Below are 21,683 nucleotides of genomic sequence, written 5' to 3' on the forward strand. Positions count from 1 at the left end.
AGGCGGGATCCCTCGGTGAGTCCGAGGGAAAAACCGACCCTGGAGGGTAAACAGATAAAGAGGGAGAGAGAGACATTTTTCCTGTCCGCCTCAATGGTGTAGTGGTTAGTGTGATTAACTGCCAGCCCTGGAGACCCGGCTTTCGATTCCCTGCTCTGCCACGAAATTTGAAAAGTGGTACGAGGAGTGGAACGGGGTCCACTCAGCCTCGGCAGGTCAAATGAGTAGAGGTGGGTTCGATTCCCACCTCAGCCAACCTTGAAGTAGTTTTCTGTGGTTTCCCACTTCTCCTCCAGGCAAATGCCGGGATTAGGGCTGTGAAGAGGAGGCGGTCCTCCTGTTGATTGAATCGGATAATACGATTACAGTGCTCCTCCGGTGATTTCCGGTACTACCGTCGGAGGCAGAGCAGTTACGAGCCCCGGAGGTTAACCGGAGGGCCGCCTCCAATTCGCAGCAGCAGCTCCGAGTGTAAAAGCGTAGTGGGCTGTAATTTCAAACTAACGTCCGTGAATGTAGGCGCCCTATAAAAATCGTTGCCTACATACACAAAAATTGATCTAAGTCATCGATCTTCCATACAATACCCCTTAACAAAGAACGTAAAATATAGTCATTCAGAATAATTAATGAATCCTCGCAATTGTTATCAAGAAAATGTAATTATCATCAACATATTATTCATATCCCATGTACCTGTAGTTATAAACCCTGTAGATATAACAAGCAATGTATCTAATAGGTTCATTTGCTTTTCAGAAAAGTGCAGGCTCTACCTGTGCAGACCTTACACAATATACTTCGTTCATTATTATTATTATTATTATTATTATTATTATTATTATTATTATTATTATTATTATTATTATTATTATTATTATTGTACCGGGCGGTACACCCCTACGCCGCAGTTTTAAATCTTGCGCCAATAAATCCTCCTCTACAGGAGAAACTCTGAACTTTAAAAACTGGATCAACTCATAAGTTTCTCAGAAGATGTCACTACCGTAAATTTTGTGATTACGAAGTTGTCAATTCTGTGTGGATTTCAACTTATTTTGTTTTCCATTTGATCAAGAAGTGTGGACATTCTCTTATAGATGTCTCTACTAAAAAACTATGATCATGCACCCTGCTGCGAAGTGAAGGAACGTTTTTGAAAAAATGTTGTATTCATACGTTTTCTCTTTACTAAATTTCGTTCATTCATTTGTCGGTTGGCAATATTAATCTTTTCTTTCCGCTAGTTTTGAATTGAGCCAATCCAGATTTTTTAAATTAATTTTTGACCAATCATGTCTTTCTTCGATTCTGAGTGTACTGTCTACACTGACCAATAAAATTGAGTGGGTGTGGCTGTTTTATTCATGAAAAGTCGCGAATTTTCCCCGAGGGTATAAAAACTGCTGATTTTCTTGTCTCTGGGCCACTTCATCAACTTATAACCTAGTGTATGGACATGTAGCAGGAGGCGGCAAGCGCCTCTTTCATCAGGCAGCGGCTCTTCAATGAGGTAATGGCCCTTTAACATCTTTATTTTCTTGCTAGCTCAGCCGTTTAACCCTCGGGAAAGGTCCCAATCCCTTTACAATGTAAACTATCTTTTCGGCATGTAAATTTTGCCGTTTGATGTAAAAACTTCATTAAAATCTGTAACTGCAATTCGGGGATAGAGAGTGCTTTACCCTCTCGAGCTCCCCTTCATATTAATTGGAGGTGACTACGTTTTCTTCCTTTCTGTAATGTCTTAAAATTTTTTTATACGAGTCACCTCCATAGTTTGGGAATAGCCCCTGTTTCATTGGCCTAGTGCCTCGTAGGTTTTAAAAAGTTTCATGTAGGAGTGCAAGTACACTCCTCCATTGATCTTGGTATTTTGGGCCATTTACTTAACCTGTTCTTTTCTGCTAAGGCCCAGTAGGTTGGGTACAAAGCACCCCTGTTTCTTTGTAAGTGTGCCTTGAGGGCAGTTAATGGTAAAGTCTGTTGCGGCCTTGGATAGGCTCAGAAAATTGAGAGCGGGTCAGCTCTTTTATTTGTGGTAAAAGTGCCTCAGAGAGGCTTGATATTCAAAGTTGGGAGTAAGTGCTCCATGTATGGAGGGGATTTCTGCCCTTTGGAAAATGTGTTTGTGAGCTGAGAGCTCAGGAGTTGTAAAACTTGGGGCTTGAAGCCCAGATTGTTAAATTGTCTCTAAATCTTGGCTTTTCCTGGTCTTGTACATGATTGTCGGTTATTTGTTGACTTGTTGTTATGTGTTAAACTTTGAAATTCTATGTGAAAATTGTTTAAGTTTTGCTATTTTCGAAAATATAACCTTTAATGCAATTTTAATTCATATATCGGCCTTGTAGCTGGACCCATTCACCCCGGCACCTTCTTTTACCTCTGCTGTTCCACAGATACCTTGGAACAATTATTATTATTATTATTATTATTATTATTATTATTATTATTATTATTATTATTATTATTAATAATATGGAACGTTTACCGGGCGAGTTAGCCTTGCGGTTAGAGCCGCACGGCTGTGAGCTTGCATCCGGGAGATAGTGGGTTCGAATCCCATTGTCGGCAGCCCTGAAGATGGTTTTCCGTTTTTTCCATTTTCACACCAGGCAAATGCTTAGGCGTACCTTAATTAAAGCCACGGCTGCTTCCTTCCAACTCCTAGGCCTTTCCTCTCCCATCGTCGCCATAAGACCTTTCTGTGTCGGTGCGACGTAAAAGCCACTAGTAAAAACAAAAATGGAAATATTCCCATTACACTGGTGCTAGAATGCATTAGTTTCCATTTAAATTTGAATTCACTTTTAATTTCTGAACATATGTAGAAAACGCGAAAGACGTGACCAGAAATATGGGATGTATATTTACTAGCTGACGGAGGAGTTCAAATCTGTAAGTGCTGCACTGTAAAACATGGCACAAATGAATCGTAAGCTCCGGGTGAGAGTTCACCTGCAAAGAATATTACTACTACTGGGACCTTTCCCACCGTCCCCCATGACTCATGGGACCATGTGACAACAAACCAACCCTTTCGGGTCACGAACACATGGGACCATGCTCCACGGAAGTCGATAGTCAAGGGATCTTTTTGGTCTGTGCCGATTTCTCCTCATTGGGATTGTATACTTAATCCACTCTCATGAAGAGTTATCGACCATTCGACTCAGCTAGATCAGAGCTACTCTCCCGTTCCTGAGGTCTAAACACGGACTCCTCAGGGCCGAAGAACGTTCGCGGCAAATAGAGGCTATCAAACATAAACTACCTTAAAGGCCTACAATGAACGGAAGAGGATTTTTGGATGCTCATTTTTCGGCAAAGAATAAGCACAAATAAGTTTTCCAAATTTACTAAGGCGCTCGTTGAAATATACACATACACTATGACATCCTTGGTAAATTAATATACATTGACAAGTTGAATACAAATATTTAGCAACGGTAAAATCCGTGCAACCATCCATCAGTTAAACTTCATCCACATTCCATAAGAATATTTATGTGGATGACCACAGTTCCTAAGGACATTTCAAATGCAAGAGTACTTCCATCCGAACTAACAAGCTGATGGATACCTGATTTGACATACACAGAAAAATATACATCCCCGGGGGATGACCAATCTCGTTGACATACTACGTTCATACCATCGGTTTTGTCTGTCTATCTCCCGTTGGATATCAAAACTGTTGAGTGTTACACAAACAAAATATAACACAGATTACCTATTTACAGTTACAATTCGAACCATTTTCCTCCAAATATCAGTATTCCCTGGGACCGAATCCCATGTCATGAAGTTAAACATTTACTTACACTAATTCAACTACCCCGGAGTGGTCATTTTATCTTATATCTACCGCCACCAAATATCTGTACGTGAATAAAAAGTATACTGGAGAAATAAACATAGGTTTACGTAAACCATGGAAAAGACAATAATATTGCGCGTCTCCACCAAAATTCAGCACACTACTCTAACGGGTGCAGTATTGTTAATTAAGCCTTATTTATGCCGAAAATGCATTAAAATTTGCCCGATTGCTTTGGCATCGCTGTACGCTGGCATATGTTTTCCAATATGGAGTCGCTAAATAGTGTTCTTCTCCTGCTTCTTCTATGACGTGTGCCTAGCTCGGGGATTCTTTAAGCCACCCAGTGGGCGGGTGAAGGCGCCTCTCTGGCGGGCTTCGTATTGCGCAACCTGACGATACCCCCAGCATCCACACAAAGAAAGCTTGCTGCCAGCTTCCTTACCAAGCATATCACTTGAAATAAATACTAATTGTGCCGGTACGGTCACATCTGCCCCTCCGTTGGTTTCAAGAAATTTGAAACGGAGTTGCGAATTTCTTGAACAATTACTACTCAATCCGTCCTAAGATCAATCTTCTTTAGTTGCTCTAAGTTTCTGTGATTCCAACCTCAACTGGGCATTTTCTCTCTGGAGCAAGAAACATACTCGTGCCATAATGTCGCGTCTCTCGTACAGCTCTATGCACTCCTCACAACTCTGGTCACTCAAATCATCTCGTTCCTCCACCGTCATTACATGGACTGCTGGATCTTCTTCACCATCTTCTTCTTCGTCCCCTGGATCCTCATCTTCGTCTCTCTCCAGATCCTCTTCCTCTTCTTCGGCGTTCTCGTCCACCTGATTGGCGTCTATTCTGCTGCTTCCTGGAGGATGGTACAATTTCAAATTGGCGGCATTGTACACTGTCTCAGTCGTGCCGTCCATGCTCTGGACCTTGTAGGAATTATTGTCCAAATTTTCGATGATCCGATATGGCCCAATGTATAGCTCCGCGAACTTATGATAAATTTTATTTGCGGGATCGGAGATCGCTGGTCGTTTGACAAGAACAAGTTCTCCAACTCGCAATGGACGATGGTACCTTTTTCCACGCAATCGCCGTAATCGCTTCTCTGCCTGTTCTTTCAAATATTCCGCCGTCGTTTGTATGCAGAGTTCCACGGATAAGCGGGGGTCTTGAGGGCATTGGATTGCATTCACCCAGGGTCTCTTGGGAACTTCGTCGAAGTGAACGACGCTTGGGATCATCCCAGTTGACTCGTGGACCGTCCCATTCACACATTCCTCAATAATAGGAAGGACGTCCACCCATCGCCAATGTTGACGGGAACAGTAGATCCGGCAAAATTTGCCTATCTCCCGCATGATTCGCTCGGCTGGATTTGATTCGGGGTGGCGAATCGAACTCAGGTGATGCTTCACCCCTAATCGTTCAATATCCTTTTTAAAAGCTCCGGACGTGAATTGGGAACCGTGATCTGTCAAAATACACTCCGGTTTACCCATCCTCGGAATGATTTTATTCTTTAGCTGATTGATGACAGCTCTGGTATTCGCTTTTTGTACGGGGCAAAGTTGGATAAACTTCGAAAAAACATCGACGCAAACCAAAATATGCTGCATCCCGCGTCGTGCCTTGGGTAAGGGACCGTAAAAATCTAGCGCGAAGAGCTCTTTGGGCTGCTTCGGCAACAAAGGTCGCGGCAGTTGTTTAAGCAAAAAGGTGTTGTGCTTCACCCGCTGGCATATATCGCATGTCATCAGTACACGGCGGACAATTTTCCTCATATTTGGCCAAATGAATGTTTCCTTTAACGTTGATACAACCTTGTCGATCCCGGCGTGACCAATGGCTCGGTGTGCCAACCAGATTAAGTCCTCTTGTAAAACGGGCGGCACTACAATCCTGTATCGAGTGTGATTATCATCGACAAACTTATGGAGAATCCCGTTGAAGTAATTGTACCGTTCTGCCTTCTTCTCTATTTCTGAGTGCTCGGCGGTACCCGGTTGTAATTTCCGCTTGAAGAACTCGATCAATTTTCCTGTTTCCGGATATCTTTCCTGCTCCTCCCCTACAGTTTTCAACTTTTCTAGAGTGGCATGGTCTTCATCTTCCAGCTGGATGTGAAAAATGGAAGTTTCGCTGGGGTCCGGGTTTCGACTTAGGGCATCTGCAATAATGTTGTTTTTTCCAGCACAATGCTCAACCGTTAAGGCAAATTGTTGGACGAAAAGACACCAACGATTGACCCTTTCGCTCGTCATTATCGACTTGAGCATGAAAGTTAATGCCTTATGGTCTGTCCGAAGGACAATGGGGAAGCCATAGATATACTTCCGCCAGTGACCTAGGGCTGTGACGATAGCCAACATCTCGAGTTCAGTCACTGTGTATTTGAGCTCGTGAGTTCTCAATTTGCGGCTCATAAATGCCAGATATGTGATTTTTGGTTGTGCCTCCGGGTCTTCTTGGTACAATACAGCACCGACCCCAATTTTCGATGCGTCTGTTTGCACAATGAATTTCTTAGAATAATCTGGGTAACCTAATTTAATGCTGTTGGCGAGGAGTTCCTTCGTCTTATTGAAAGCGGCTTCGCATTCCTCGTCCCACTTCCAACGGTTATTTTTCTTTAGCAAATTTTGGAGGGGTGCTACGACTTCGGTATACCCAGGACAGTGATCAGAGAAGAAATTACAGATCCCTAAAAATTGCCGAACGTGCTTGACCCTAGTTGGTCTTGGAAAGTTTTGAATTGCTTGAATTTTGACGGGGTTTGGGATCACGCCATCGGAGTCAATCACTTGTCCCAAAAATAAAATACTCCTTTGACAGAACTGTGACTTTGGAAGGTTGACTTTAAAGTTGTTTCGATCCAGATCGAGCAAGAGCTTCTTGATCTTTTCGAGATGGTCCTCGACTGTCTCAGATGCCACCAAAATGTCATCGATGTACCTTACCGTCAATGCCTTTACCTCGTCGCTAAGGTTTCTATCGAGAGCTCGGATAAGAGCAGATCCCGCGTTCATAATGCCGAACGGAACCCGGTTGAAGACGTATGTCGTCTGGTCAAACATAAACCCAGTCAAAATTTTGGTCTTCGGGTCTAACTCTACGTGATGAAAAGAGGAAGTTAAGTCGACCCCAGAAAACAACTTCATATGCCGAAATTTCTTCAGGATGTCTTTGATACAGGGGGCTTGATCATACTCGGGGACTAAGCGTTTATTAATAGCCCTCGCGTCAAGGCAAACGCGAAGAGACCCATCCGCTTTTTCAACAATTACGAGTGGGTTCAGGAAAGGCGTTGGGGACTTCGTAATTAAACCACTAGCCTCCATCGCGCCAATGATTTTACTGACTTTGTCATGATACTTTTCTGGTACCGGATACGGGCGTTGCCTAAATGGTTCCCAATTGTTGACTACCAAGGTATATTGGAAGTTTGGGATCTTCCCCGGTCGTGAACCGAAAACTTCTTTACATTGTTCTAAAATTTTGAGTAATTGGTCCTTTTCATTTTCCCCAATTTTGGCTTCATGAATTTTCCCTTGAATGGTTGAATCCAACGATGGTTCCTCTTCTGTCTCCAATGCTGCGATTGTCATTCCAGATTCCTCAAAGACTTTGTGGCAGATTTCGTCCAATCCTATCCCGCTTTCTTCTCCCTCCGGGTTTCCTGAACAGATCTGTGTCGTCCAAATTCTCTCCTCGGTTTCTAAGTCCTCAAAATCATTTAACTTCATCTCGGTTTGGGCCGAATCAAATTTTAAACAAATTTCGTTCGTCTCCATATTAATATGGGCTTTATATTCCCTTAAGAAATCTGAACCGATGATAATATTATATTCAATTTTGGATAAAACGATAAATGGATGGGAAACAATGTCCTTTCCAATCTCCAGGTCCAGATACGCTTGGCTATTGCAGATTGTGGTCCTGTCCGGAATTACTCCACGAACCTTGACATTTGATATTGGGATAACCGGGATATCATTTTTGGATTGAAGTTCTTGTAATAGAATTCTAGTGACAACGGTCACGCTGGCTCCCGTGTCCACAAGACAACGAACTCGAACCCCGTTAACCCTGATGTAAATAACGGGTAGTTCTCTTATCACCTTAATGTCTGTTTTCAACTGTTCCTCCAGTAAATCATCAGCTTGCACCACCCAGGTGTCTATCGTAATGACCGTCCATGACGTCTCCTGAGGATCGATAGCTTCCGAAAATCCGGCTACCTCCCCGCTTAGTAGTTGGGCTTTTTTTAAGGCGATTCCCCTCTGTGGCCTCATACTCTGGCGCACAGGGGTTCAACCTCCCTTGATTCGCGTTATGCTGCTGTAACGCAAGGCTCTCTGCCCCTTGACACTCATTTGTTTGGGAGAGTTGCCTTATGGGCTGCTCCCATATGTCTCCATTGCTTCGCGCCTCGCGCAGTTCTTTAACGTACCGCTGAGATTCCTTCTTACGGTCGTTCTGGTCTCCCTGACGATGATCTCCCCGTGGTTGCGGATTCCTATCGTTTCTAGGTTGCCATTTCGGATAGGGTCGCCGGTCCTTACGGTAATTATCTCTCGTATAGGATTGCCGACCGTAACTACGCCTATCCTCTCTCCACGGACGAGGATTCCACCTACTATCCCTTGAATGGTTATTTGTAGCGTACAACTCCCGCGTACTTGTCCCTTGGTCCTTTTGACCGATCGAATTAGGATTTCCTTGGCAGTTCACGATATTTACCATTTCAGTCTGCCTGGTCCGCATGTGTTGGCCACCTGACGTCTGGTCCAGATGCCGTAACACTTGCTCCATCTCAACAGCTGTTTTTACATCTGCCGCTATCAAAATACGCTGCACGTCAGCGGGAAATTGTTTTGTGAGCGCTGCTAATAGTTCGCCTTCTGCCGGAGGGTTGTCCAACTCCCTCATCTTCACTAGCTGTCCTGTGAAATACTCGCAGAAGCGCGTCGGTCCCGTCATCGAATACCGACGTGAGTACAGTTCGAGGCGCAAACCCTGCTGCGTTTGCATCCCCCAATATTTGTCTAGAAATGCCCTCTTAAAGCTTTCGTACCCGTCGAAGCACTATCGAAATGCTTGGAACCATACAAGGGCCTGGTCCTCTAAAAATTTCTCGACAACCCGTAACTTTCGTTCAGACGAGATCCGGTTATCGCTCATGTAACCGTCCATCTCAATCAAAAATTTCTTTGGCGTCATATTCCCGCCAGGTTTGAAACGTTTTGGTTTGTCGTCCGCCATCTTCACCATGTTATAGATGGGGATAGGTTCGACAGGAAGGAGTGTTGAGTTATGCCCTGGTGTCCCCGCTATCTGATCTTGACTCATATTCATTGTCTGGAAGAGTCCTGATCTTTCGGATTCGGGCTTTGTGTCGAACGGATTAAATTGACTTGGTTTCATTGGGCTAAATTCCTTCCCAACTTCCGGAAAATTCTTCCCTACTTTAATTTTCCCAAACTCTTCCTTTAATTCCTGAATTATGGCGTCGTGGGTGTCTACTTTGAGCTTGACCTTCTGAGTTCTATGTGACCAATCCTCGATCCTGTCTGAAAGTTTATCGTCCCTCTTGTCGATTTCTTCCCGGATCGCGGTAATGTTTACGGACGTTAGCTCTCTTTCTTCTGCTACACGCAGTTCGATCGTGTCGGTAAACTCCTGTCGTAACGCTTCGGCTTTATGGCGTACGTCATTCAACTTCATCTGGGTTTGGGATATTTCCCGAGTTATTGCCTCAGTTTCCCTACGCTGATTTTCCTGGTATTCAACTGTCGCCTTCATATGTTGGTCTAACTGCTCCGCGACACTTGTGCTTTGAGCCTCAACACAGTCAATGCGTTCAATTGCCGTCTCCATGGTCTTACTGATCTCCTCCTGCTTTGCCTCAACGCTCCCTACTCGTTCTTCTAAGCGTTCGGTTATCTTAATGCAGCGTTCCCGATCGACTCTCAATTGTTCGACCAATTCGTCCTGCCGCTCATCGATTCGCTCTAATCGCTTATTAATTTCTTCCCTTCCTACCTTACACTCTGTCTGTACCTGGTCTATCATTTCTTTGATGTTTTCCTGAACGTCTCCAATAGCCTGACTCAGTTTTTCCGTCATCTTTTCCTGAATATCCTCACTATTCTTATTCAGTTTTTCCTGCATATCTTCACTAGTTTGATTCAGTTTTTCCGTTAAATTACCCTGAATACTTTCACTCGTTTGAATCAATTTTGCCTGCATGTCCTCGCTATTTTGATTCAATTTTGCCTGCATGTCCTCGCTATTTTGATTCAATTTTGCCTGCATGTCCTCACTCAACTCCCGTAAGAGTTCCCTGAATACTTCCATATCCATTGTAATACAACTGTTTTCATTAAAATGAGACCCCCTTCACCTTCGGACCTTGGACCTCGGGTTGATAGACACACAAAACATTGTTCGTTCAAGAATGCGTTCCCCCCGTTCAACTTCGAATTTTTTTTTCAAAATCAAAACATTAATTCCAAAACATCGCCTCAAATACGGCGAACTCGAAGTTGCCTAACCTGTACACCCCTATTTCACCGAGTGCATAACCAGGTTTTAAAAACATAGCCTTTTTCATCAATAATCAATTTTGAATAAATTAATGACGCGCGCATTAAATTACCAACACAGGTGGTATATGCCAATAAAGCAGGTCATCCGTCAAGCATTGAGGCAGATACACCCGATACAATAGGTCATACCGTCCCAAGACTTTCCGTCTGAAACCTAATTTATTGCCATTTCATAATCAACTCAAGGGCCTGAGGTTACCCTTGCTAAATCACGAGAAATCTACCTTAATACGTAAGTAACATTCACTACTAGCAATGAGGCCTACATCAAACAGTACCTTCCGACTCATACCCGCGAATACGATTACCTGAAGGGTATCGATATTCATTTTTCCCCAGATTCTGGAAAATCATTTCATTGTTTCCTGGACTCGATTGAATCCTTATTTACCTTCCGGGTACGTCCATTGCTTTGAATGACCGTTATGGTTATTGCCATGATAATAATAATAATAATAACCACGACATACCGAAAAATTCCTCAAATTAACATTTATTATTTACTTAGTCATTCAGATTTAACTACTGGTCCAATTACGTGCATCCAAGTATGAACTAAATCAGTTCCTTGTCATAATTGGCCATTCCTATCCATTTTAACTTAGGCATAAGTGCCATGCGCCCAATAAAAGAAAACATTAAAATCCGAAAATACCAACCGAAAATGCCGAAAATGCCTACACGCAAATGCCGAAAATGCCGAAAATGCCAACACGGAGGGCGCCATATGGGACCTTTCCCACAGTCCCCCATGACTCATGGGACCATGTGACAACAAACCAACCCTTTCGGGTCACGAACACATGGGACCATGCTCCACGGAAGTCGATAGTCAAGGGATCTTTTTGGTCTGTGCCGATTTCTCCTCATTGGGATTGTATACTTAATCCACTCACATGAAGAGTTATCGACCATTCGACTCAGCTAGATCAGAGCTACTCTCCCGTTCCTGAGGTCTGAACACGGACTCCTCAGGGCCGAAGAACGTTCGCGGCAAATAGAGGCTATCAAACATAAACTACCTTAAAGGCCTACAATGAACGGAAGAGGATTTTTGGATGCTCATTTTTCGGCAAAGAATAAGCACAAATAAGTTTTCCAAATTTACTAAGGCGCTCGTTGAAATATACACATACACTATGACATCCTTGGTAAATTAATATACATTGACAAGTTGAATACAAATATTTAGCAACGGTAAAATCCGTGCAACCATCCATCAGTTAAACTTCATCCACATTCCATAAGAATATTTATGTGGATGACCACAGTTCCTAAGGACATTTCAAATGCAAGAGTACTTCCATCCGAACTAACAAGCTGATGGATACCTGATTTGACATACACAGAAAAATATACATCCCCGGGGGATGACCAATCTCGTTGACATACTACGTTCGTACCATCGGTTTTGTCTGTCTATCTCCCGTTGGATATCAAAACTGTTGAGTGTTACACAAACAAAATATAACACAGATTACCTATTTACAGTTACAATTCGAACCATTTTCCTCCAAATATCAGTATTCCCTGGGACCGAATCCCATGTCATGAAGTTAAACATTTACTTACACTAATTCAACTACCCCGGAGTGGTCATTTTATCTTATATCTACCGCCACCAAATATCTGTACGTGAATAAAAAGTATACTGGAGAAATAAACATAGGTTTACGTAAACCATGGAAAAGACAATAATATTGCGCGTCTCCACCAAAATTCAGCACACTACTCTAACGGGTGCAGTATTGTTAATTAAGCCTTATTTATGCCGAAAATGCATTAAAATTTGCCCGATTGCTTTGGTATCGCTGTACGCTGGCATATGTTTTCCAATATGGAGTCGCTAAATAGTGTTCTTCTCCTGCTTCTTCTATGACGTGTGCCTAGCTCGGGGATTCTTTAAGCCACCCAGTGGGCGGGTGAAGGCGCCTCTCTGGCGGGCTTCGTATTGCGCAACCTGACGATACCCCCAGCATCCACACAAAGAAAGCTTGCTGCCAGCTTCCTTACCAAGCATATCACTTGAAATAAATACTAATTGTGCCGGTACGGTCACACTACCACTCGAGTTTTCATTCCGTCCTTGTTAGGGACGGTGGGCCTCCTGGAAAGCTGATATTCGAATCCTGGTCGATTCTGGGATTTTCAACTCAAAAATCATATTTTGTCAGGAAGGGCATCCGACCTTAAATCCTAGGCCAAAATGTAAATAGGCCTGGGTGGCTCCAGCTGGGTTATGCTGAAGGTTTATACATGGGGTTGGCGTGATGTAAGGTATCCGGCCGAAAAAATGGCCTAAACAAGTCCATAGAAAATGAAACGTCCAAGTAATTGGGGAAAGGCTAGGAAGAAGAATACTTTTTTATTTCCTTTTACGAGTTGCTTTACGTCGCACCAACATAGATAGGTCTTTTCGCCTTGCGATTAGGAGCGCGCAGCTGTGAGCTTGCATCCGGAAGATCGTGGCTTCGAACCACCCTGACGGCAGCCCTGAAGATTGTTTTCCGTGGTTTCCATTTTCACACCAGGCAAATGCTGAGCTGTACATTAAATAAGGATACGGCCCCTTTCTTCCCACTCCTAGGCCTTTCCTATCCCATCGTCGCCATAAAACCTGTCTGTGTCGGTGCGACGCGACGTAAAGTAAAATTCTAAATAAATACAAAATTTTAATAGTAAGTAACTCGAGCGGTGTATATGAACCGTCTTGAATGGTGGGGTCATATAGAGGGCGACAAGTGTGCTAGGAGTATGATGCTATCTGCTATGCAATATAAGGAAATCAGACATAGGCGAAGGAGACGATGGCTAGACTTATTTGTAGGAGGTGTATAGCAGATAGAGGATTGTGGAAATGCTTCGTGGCTTGCAGACTGGACACTGAAAGGCATGAAGAATTGTGTAAGGTAATCAGTACAAAGTACTTAATGAATTCACATCATCATTTCAGCTCCGAATAGTTTTCAGACTCAGGAGAGGGATTCACCACAGGCATAGTGAAGTTTCAAGAAGATGAGTACCGAGCGAGTTGGCCGTGCGGTTAAGGTCGCGCAGATGTGAGCTTGCATCCGGGAGATAGTTGGTTCGAATCCAACTGTCGGCAGCCCTAAAAATGGTTCTCCGTGGTTTCCCATTTTCACACCAAGAAAATGCTGGGGCTGTACCTTAATTAAGGCCACGGCCGCTTCCTTCCAACTCCTAGTCTTTTCCTATCCCATCGTCGCCATAAGGCCTATCTGTGTCGATGCGACGTAAAACCACTACCAAGAAAACTGCATGTTATGCAGCCAATTCAGCAACAAAGAAATCAATCTAATTCTTTATTTTATTTTTATTTTTTGCATTTATCGTTCAACCACCAGTTCGCAGATCTTTTTAATTTATTTTTTTTATTTTCGTATTTATTTATTTATTTATTTATTTATTTATCCTATGGGTTTTAGTACCTGGAGTGTCCGAGTATGTGTTGTCCGACTTCTTGGCAGAATGGTCAGCGTTGAGGCCTTCGGTTCAGAGGGTCACTTGTTCGATTCCCGGCCGGGTCGGGGATTTAATTCGCATTTTATTAATTCTTCTGGCTCGGCGACTGGGATTTGTGTTTCTCCTCTTCATATTCACACAACACACCACACTACCAACCACCACAGAAACACACAATAGTGATTACATCCCTCCACATAGGGTTGGCGGCAGAAAAGGCATCCGGCCGCAAAACATGATCAAATCCACATGTGCTACCCCACAGGTATGGGAAGAGCGTTAGACGAAGAAGAAGTGCCCGAGGATATGTTTGGCTCGCCTAGTGCAGGTCTTTAAATTTAACTCCCATGGGTGACCTCTGCGTCTGGATGCAGGATGATAATAGTGATGCTGATAATACGGTAGGGTGGGGCTAATACCCGGTGACGGCATGTAGCCTGCTCCTGTTGAATAACACCAAGGTATCTGCTCATTGCTTTACCTCCTCATCCGACGGACGAATCTGGATGATTTCCCGAAAGCGATCTCACATTTAATTCTTTGATATTAGATATAGTCCGCCTGTGTGGTGTAGTAGTTAGCGTGATTAGCTGCCACCCCCGGAGGCCCGGGTTCGATTCCCGGCTCTGCCACGAAATTTGAAAAGTGGTACGAGGGCTGGAACGGGATCCACTCAGCCTCGGGAGGTCAACTGAGTAGAGGTGGGTTCGATTCCCACCTCAGCCATCCTGGAAGTGGTTTTCCGTGGTTTCCCACTTCTCCTCCAGGCGAATGCCGGGATGGTACCTAACTTAAGGCCACGACCGCTTCCTTCCCTCTTCCTTGCCTATCCCTTCCAATCTTCCCATCCCTCCACAAGGCCCCTGTTGAGCATAGCAGGTGAGCCGCCTGGGCGAGGTACTGGTCATTCTCCCCAGTTGTATCCCCCGACCAAGAGTCTGTAGCTCCAGGACACTGCCCTTGAGGTGGTAGAGGTGGGATCCCTCGCTGAGTCCGAGGGAAAACCGAACCTGGAGGGTAAACAGATAATGATGATGATGATATTAGATATAGCAAGAAAATACTAGGAAACTTTAAAACTGTAAATCTGGAAATATTTAGAGTGTAATCTGCATTCTTCAGAAATTGTGTGTAAATTTATATGTGATTGTGCCTTTTTTAATGCAACACTCAACCCATTGTAAATTGTAGTATTAAGGCATCTGAATTATTTAAGATATGTGCGAATTTGTATATGAACGTTTTGTATTTAGAATGCTAAGATAATAGTAACAGGAACGCTCAATCTACTGTAAGCCATAGTTTAAAATTTTGAAATACTTAAGTTACATGTGAATTTGTATATGATGGTGTCGTAATGTTAAGCTCGTAGTAGCTCAACCTATAGTATCGTAAGCCGTAGTGTTAAGTACTGGAAATACTTAGGTTGTGCGTGTATTTGTAAATGATGATGCTCGATTTAAAATGTTAAGCTAGTAGTATTTCTTGTAATACTTTCTTTCCCTGGAATTGCTGTTTTACTCTTGTTGTTGTTGCTGGGTATTTTTTTAAATTTACTTTATTATCACTGTCAACGGCCGTAGCTGTGTTGACACACCGGATCCCGTGATATCTCCGAAGTTAAGGAACATTGGGCGTGGTTAAGAAGTGGATGGGTTGCCACGAACTGTTGGTGGGGGGTAAGGGAATAGAGGAGCGGAAAGGAACTGGCCACCCTACCGTACGTAAACTCCGGCTCCGGCACACCTCTGCGGAGGTTCGGCCCTGCCTTCGGGCAGAATACAACCTTACCTTACCTTTATTATCACTTGTAATGTTAAGTTAGTACACTCGGCACAAAAATTAGGGGAACAGGTTTTTAATGCTGTGTAAAATCTCGACATATGGATTTGTGAAAAGAAACACATGTTGGTGAAGGAACTGCATGATTTATTTAATTAGCAACAACAAAACCATCGCCGTTGCATTTAACCATTCACCACAATTCGCAGCACAACAAATGAACTACCACAATCACAATGCATACTCGACCGATAGTTGTCTAATCCCGTATTGCACCTCCCCTAGCTTCAATTACAGCTACACACTTGCGTGGCATGCTGCGTATGTAAAGTTGGATGACTGCCTGTGGAAGGGCGTCCCACTCCTCAACCAGTGCTTCACTGAGGTCGCGTAATGTTTGTGGAGCATTTTCGCTTGACAATACATCCCATAATTGCTGCAGTGGATTTAAGTCGGGGCTCCTTGCAGGCCACTCCATCACAGAGATGTGCAAACGCTGGAGAAGATCACTGGTGTCTCGTGCAGTATCGGATGTCGCTACACCAAGAGCAGCAGAGCAATATGATCGTGCACGATGTCCCTGAAGTACACCGCAGAATTCAGACGGCCAGGTACGACCACAAGATCCGTAAGATAATCAATCAAGATCCCTCCCCTCACCATGACCGATCCACCACCATGTCTGTTCACTTCCTGCATAAGATCTTCAACGAATCGCTGTCCTCGTCGTCTCCACAGGCGTTGACGGCCATCCGGTCTCCATTTAAGGTAAACCTGGACTCCTCTGTAAACATTACCTGACGCCAGTGACGATGTTCTCTGACAAATGCAAGACAAGCTCTAGTGAGGGGGGTTACACGAGCAGGTTTCCTTGAGCGTATGTTATCCTCTCTTAATCGATTGCGTACGGTCTGAACACACAGCTGAACGCCAGAGACTCTTGTAAGGTCACTTCGCAGTTCCCTGGCACTACTGGAAGGCCGGCGTAGTGCTGATAACCGTAGGAATCTGCCTTGTTGAGCAGTACTTTTCCGTTTGCGACCTTGTCCACGATCTCTATCATACCCTCCTGTCTCCGCATACCGATGGCAGAGCCTATGCACAACGGATGGAGACACTGTGTGGTCGTTAGCCACATACGGCATCGTTCTCCTTTCTTGACGTAGGACAACAACTCGGGACATTTCTGCTTCGCTTAGATGCCTCACACCGACTGTCTCATACTCGAATAATGCGTGTCAACGTCACCAATAGTGTGGCGAGAGTGGTTCGTGTACTGCAGACTACCTTGTACTGAGACCCGACGGAACTGAGAGCATATTTATGTTAAATAGGGTAACCTTTACGCAATTAAATCACCGTGACTCCGTTACTGTGGTGTGTAGCAATTCGTACAAACCTGTACATATTTCATGCTCCACGACATAAAATTTTACAGCATGTCAAACATTTGTTCCCATAATTTTTGTGCCAAATATAGTAAGCTCAAGATATAGCACTGCTACCGGGATATATCGCAATTGCGGATAAATTGTTAATAATAATAATAATAATCATCATCATCATCATCATCATCATCATCAGTTTACGCTCCAGGTTCGGTTTTTCCCTCGGACTCAGCGCGGGATCCCACCTCTACCGCCCCAAGTGCAGTGTCCTGGAGCTTCAGACTCTTGGTCGGGGGATACAACTGGGGAGAACGACCAGTACCTCGCCCAGGCGGCCTCACCTGCTATGCTGAACAGGGGCCTTGTGGGGGATGGGGAAGATTGGGAGGGATAGACAAGGAAGAGGGAAGGAAGCGACCGTGGCCTTAAGTTAGGTACCTTCCCGGCATTTGCCTGGAGGAGAAGTGGGAAACCACGGAAAACCACTTCCAGGATGGCTGAGGTGGGAATCGAACCCACCTCTACTCAGTTGACCTCCCGAGGCTGAGTGGACCCCGTTCCAGCCCTCGTACCACTTTTCAAATTTCGTGGCAGAGCCGGGAATCGAACCCGGACCTCCGGGGGTGGCAGCTAATCACGCTAACCACTACACCACAGAGGCGGACAATAATAATAATAATAATAATAATAATAATAATAATAATAATAATAATAATAATAATACTTAAGTTGTGCGTGAAATGGAATGGCGTATGGCTTTTAGTGCCGGGAGTGTCCGAGGACAGGTTCGGGTTGCCAGGTGCAGGTCTTTTGAATTGACATCCGTAGGCGACCTGCTCGTCGTGATGAGGATGAAATGACGATACAGAAGAAACATAGACCCAGTCACCGTGCCAGCGGAATTAACCAGTTATGGTTAAAATTCCGGACCCTGCCGGGAATCGAACCCGGGACCCCTGTGACCAAAGGCCAACACGCTAACCATTTAGCCGTGGAGCCGGACAGTTGTGTGTGGATTTTGTATATGATGATGGTAGATTTAGAATGTTAAACTTGTATTTCTTGTAATATTTTCTTTTCGTTGAATTGTTTGTTGTACTCTTATAGCAGTAGTAGCTGTTGTTGTTGTTGTTGTTGTTGTTGTTGTAGTTGGGTAATTATGTTTTAACTTTACTTTGCTATCACACTACTGTAAGTGACCATGGCTACCGGGATATATCCCAATTGCGGAGAAATTGTTAATAATAATAATAATAATAATAATAATAATAATAATAATAATAATAATAATAATAATAATAATAATAATAGTCCGCCTCTGTGATGTAGTGGTTAGTGTGATTAGCTGCCACTCCCAGAGGTCCGGGTTCGATTCCCGGCTCTGACACGAAATTTAAAAGTGGTACGAGGGCTGGAATGGGGTCCACTCAGCCTCGAGAGGTCAACTGAGTAGAGGTATGTTCGATTCCCACCTCAGCCATCCTGGAAGTAGATTTCCGTGGTTTCCCACTTCTCCTCCAGGCAAATGCCAGGATGGTACTGAACTTAAGGCCACGGCCGCTTCCTTCCCTCTTCCTTGCCTGTCCCATCCAACCTCCCAATCCCTCCGCCAGGCCCATGTTCAGCATAACAGGTGAGGCCGTCTGGGCGAGGTACTTGTCATTCTCACCAGTTGTATCTTCCGACCCAAAGTCTGTAGCTCCAGGATACTGCCCTTGAGGCGGTAGAGATGGGATCCCTCGCTGAATCCGAGGGAAAAACCGACCCTGGAGGATAAACAGATTAATAATAATAATAATAATAATAATCTGTCTGTTAGGTCATCAGCCCAGAGGCTGGTTGGATCCTCAAATAGCACCACCAAAGGTTATGCGGTTATAAGGAAACAGCAAAAACCAATGGCAGCACCAAAATGAGGCGTACTAGGCAAGACGAGGAGTGAGGTAGTTTGCCATTGCTTTCCTCACTGGGTCAGAAAGTGCTATTGCAGCACGACTGACCCTATGAGCAACACCTTTCATAACACTCAGATGCACTAGTCGTGCTCTGAATGCCATTACTCAGCACCACCCATACCCCAGCAGCTTCCATATTGTCACAGCCATGGATGAGACTGGGACTTCGGTGAAAGCTACACTTTACTCTGGCCTGTGCCAAGTGTAATAATAATAATAATAATAATAATAATAATAATAATAATAATAATAATAATAATAATAATAATATACTTGTAAGTGGCAGTAAATAATCGTGAACTTCTCTGTATCAACATAGTCGTAAGATATTCCATTAGAACTGGGCACAGTGCTGCGGGTTCGTTCTGTGCGTTATGTGCACTACGACGTATTCCCTACTCAAGTAAATGGGTATAAATGGTTAACAGAGCTGACATCCCGCATGTCACCAATGAAGACGATGCAGATGGCCTTGTGTATTTATAGCCGTGAAGCACTGTCATTTTCTGAAGCGAAGTTTCGCGTCGTATCGTGTTATGTGTGTACGGTTGTAGATTTTTTATGAATAGCTGCGTTACTACTACGAGTGAATGTTGGGGGAGGATTGTGCAGACCTTGCCGTGTAAGGTTTCATAAGCTGGGCCTTATCCCTCCCCGGTCCCCCCGCGCACCGCCCCCCGCGCGCACATGGTACAACCGACAGCTCAGTTGTGGTCCTCGACCTGAGGAGAGCACTGGCACTTCTGGAGCGTCACTACGAGGTAACTATCAGTAGATTAATATTGTCAGTGAAATTCGACTCCTCTTAAACTTATGCTGTGAGCATTTAATGTACCTGGTACATTTCCTGTAAGTTATTCACAATGTCACTTCAGTAACTGAGATTGGACATGTCAGATATCAATGGGCTGTCCAGACGATGCGACAAAGGCGCCCTTGAGTCATTAGAAAGGACGTGGGTTCGATTCCCCGTCAGGAAATTAACATGTTATAAAAAAAACAAGACTAGATTTGTTTTACCAGCCATAATTTTCAGTGTTGCCAAGTTAGTTTTAAATAAGACCTTGGACTTTTTAGTCTCTCAACAACGGTGGGCGTGTTAGCCAACTGACATAGTCATTGACTTCGCACCAGTGTGGCCACGGTTCGATTCCCGGCCAATGCGTGTTAGAATTTTGAAATTTAAATTCGCATCCATGAGATTCGGATTCGACGGGGGCGGGGAAATGGAAGTCCCATGGCTATGATCACAATTAGCTTGCTTGCTAATTTCTCCTCTCAAGATAGTCCGCCTCCGTAGCTAACGGTTAGTGTAATTAACTGCCGTCTTATGGGGCCAAGGTTCGATTCCCGGTTCTGACAGAATTTTTTTTGCTAGGGGCTTTACGTCGCACCGACACAGATACGTCTTATGGCGACGATGGGATAGGAAAGGGCTAGGAGTTGGAAGGAAGCGGCCGTGGCCTTAATTAAGGTACAGCCCCAGCATTTGCCTGGTGTGAAAATGGAATGCACGGAAAACCATCTTCAGGGCTGCCGATAGTGGGATTCGAACCTACTATCTCCCGGATGCAAGCTCACAGCCGCGCGCCTCTACGCGCACGGCCAACTCGCGACAGAAATTTAGAAGGGCAGGAAGGTTGGTATTGGGCTGTACCTGAAAAAGAGCTGAAGCACCTCGAGATGAGAACACGAATGTATTCCGGCTGCATAGCTAAATGGTTATCGTGCTGGCCTTTGGTCCAGGAGTCCCGGGTTCGATTTCCGGCCGGGTCGGCGATTTTAAACTTCATTGGTTAATGCCGTCTTACTCTTTAAAATGACCGGGTGAGTTGGCCGTGCGGTTAAGGGCGGCGCAACTGTGAACTTGCATTCGGAAGGTAGTGAGTTCGAACCCCACTGTCGGTAGCCCTGAATATGTTTTTCCCTGTTTCCCATTTTCACACCAGGCAACTGCTGGGGCTGTACCTTAATTAAGGCCACGGCCGCTTCCTTCCCATTCCTAGGTCTTTCCTATCCCATCGTCGCCATAAGACATATCTGTATCAATTCGACGTAAAACAAATAGCAAAAAAAAAGAAAAAAAGTAGACCTAGAAAAACTGAGAGATAAAATAAGTGATACGAAAAGCATAAGCATCCTTCTCAAACATTTTTGTGTGAGTCTGTTATTTTAATTCCTAGTCAGTTAAATAAATGCTGTTGTTATCAGCGCAGAGGCTTAGCTCCAGGTTTGTAGCTAGACGACCAAGCTTTGAATCCCAGTAGGGTACACTTTTCAACTGAAAAGTCACGTGGAATCTGGAAGTTGATCCGGCTTTAAGCGCTTAGCCGAAAGCCAAAAAATGTCGGTGTGACTTTAGCGATCTCTAAAATAACTGAGAAAAGCTTCAGAATGTTTTGATTTACTTCGCACCGACACAGATAGGTCTTATGGCCAGGATGGGAAGGAAGTGACTGTGGTCTTAATTAAGGTACAGCCCCTGCATTTGCCTGGTGGGAAAATTGGAAATTCAGGGCTGCCGACATTGGGGTTCGAACCCACTATCTCCCGATTGTAGGCTAATAGCTATGTGACTCAGACCGCGCAGCCACTTGTTCGGTGTTTTCCTTTCAATATTAATAATTGGTGA

Source organism: Anabrus simplex, chromosome 2, assembly GCF_040414725.1.
Source record: "Anabrus simplex isolate iqAnaSimp1 chromosome 2, ASM4041472v1, whole genome shotgun sequence".
Lineage (NCBI taxonomy): Eukaryota > Metazoa > Arthropoda > Insecta > Orthoptera > Tettigoniidae > Anabrus > Anabrus simplex.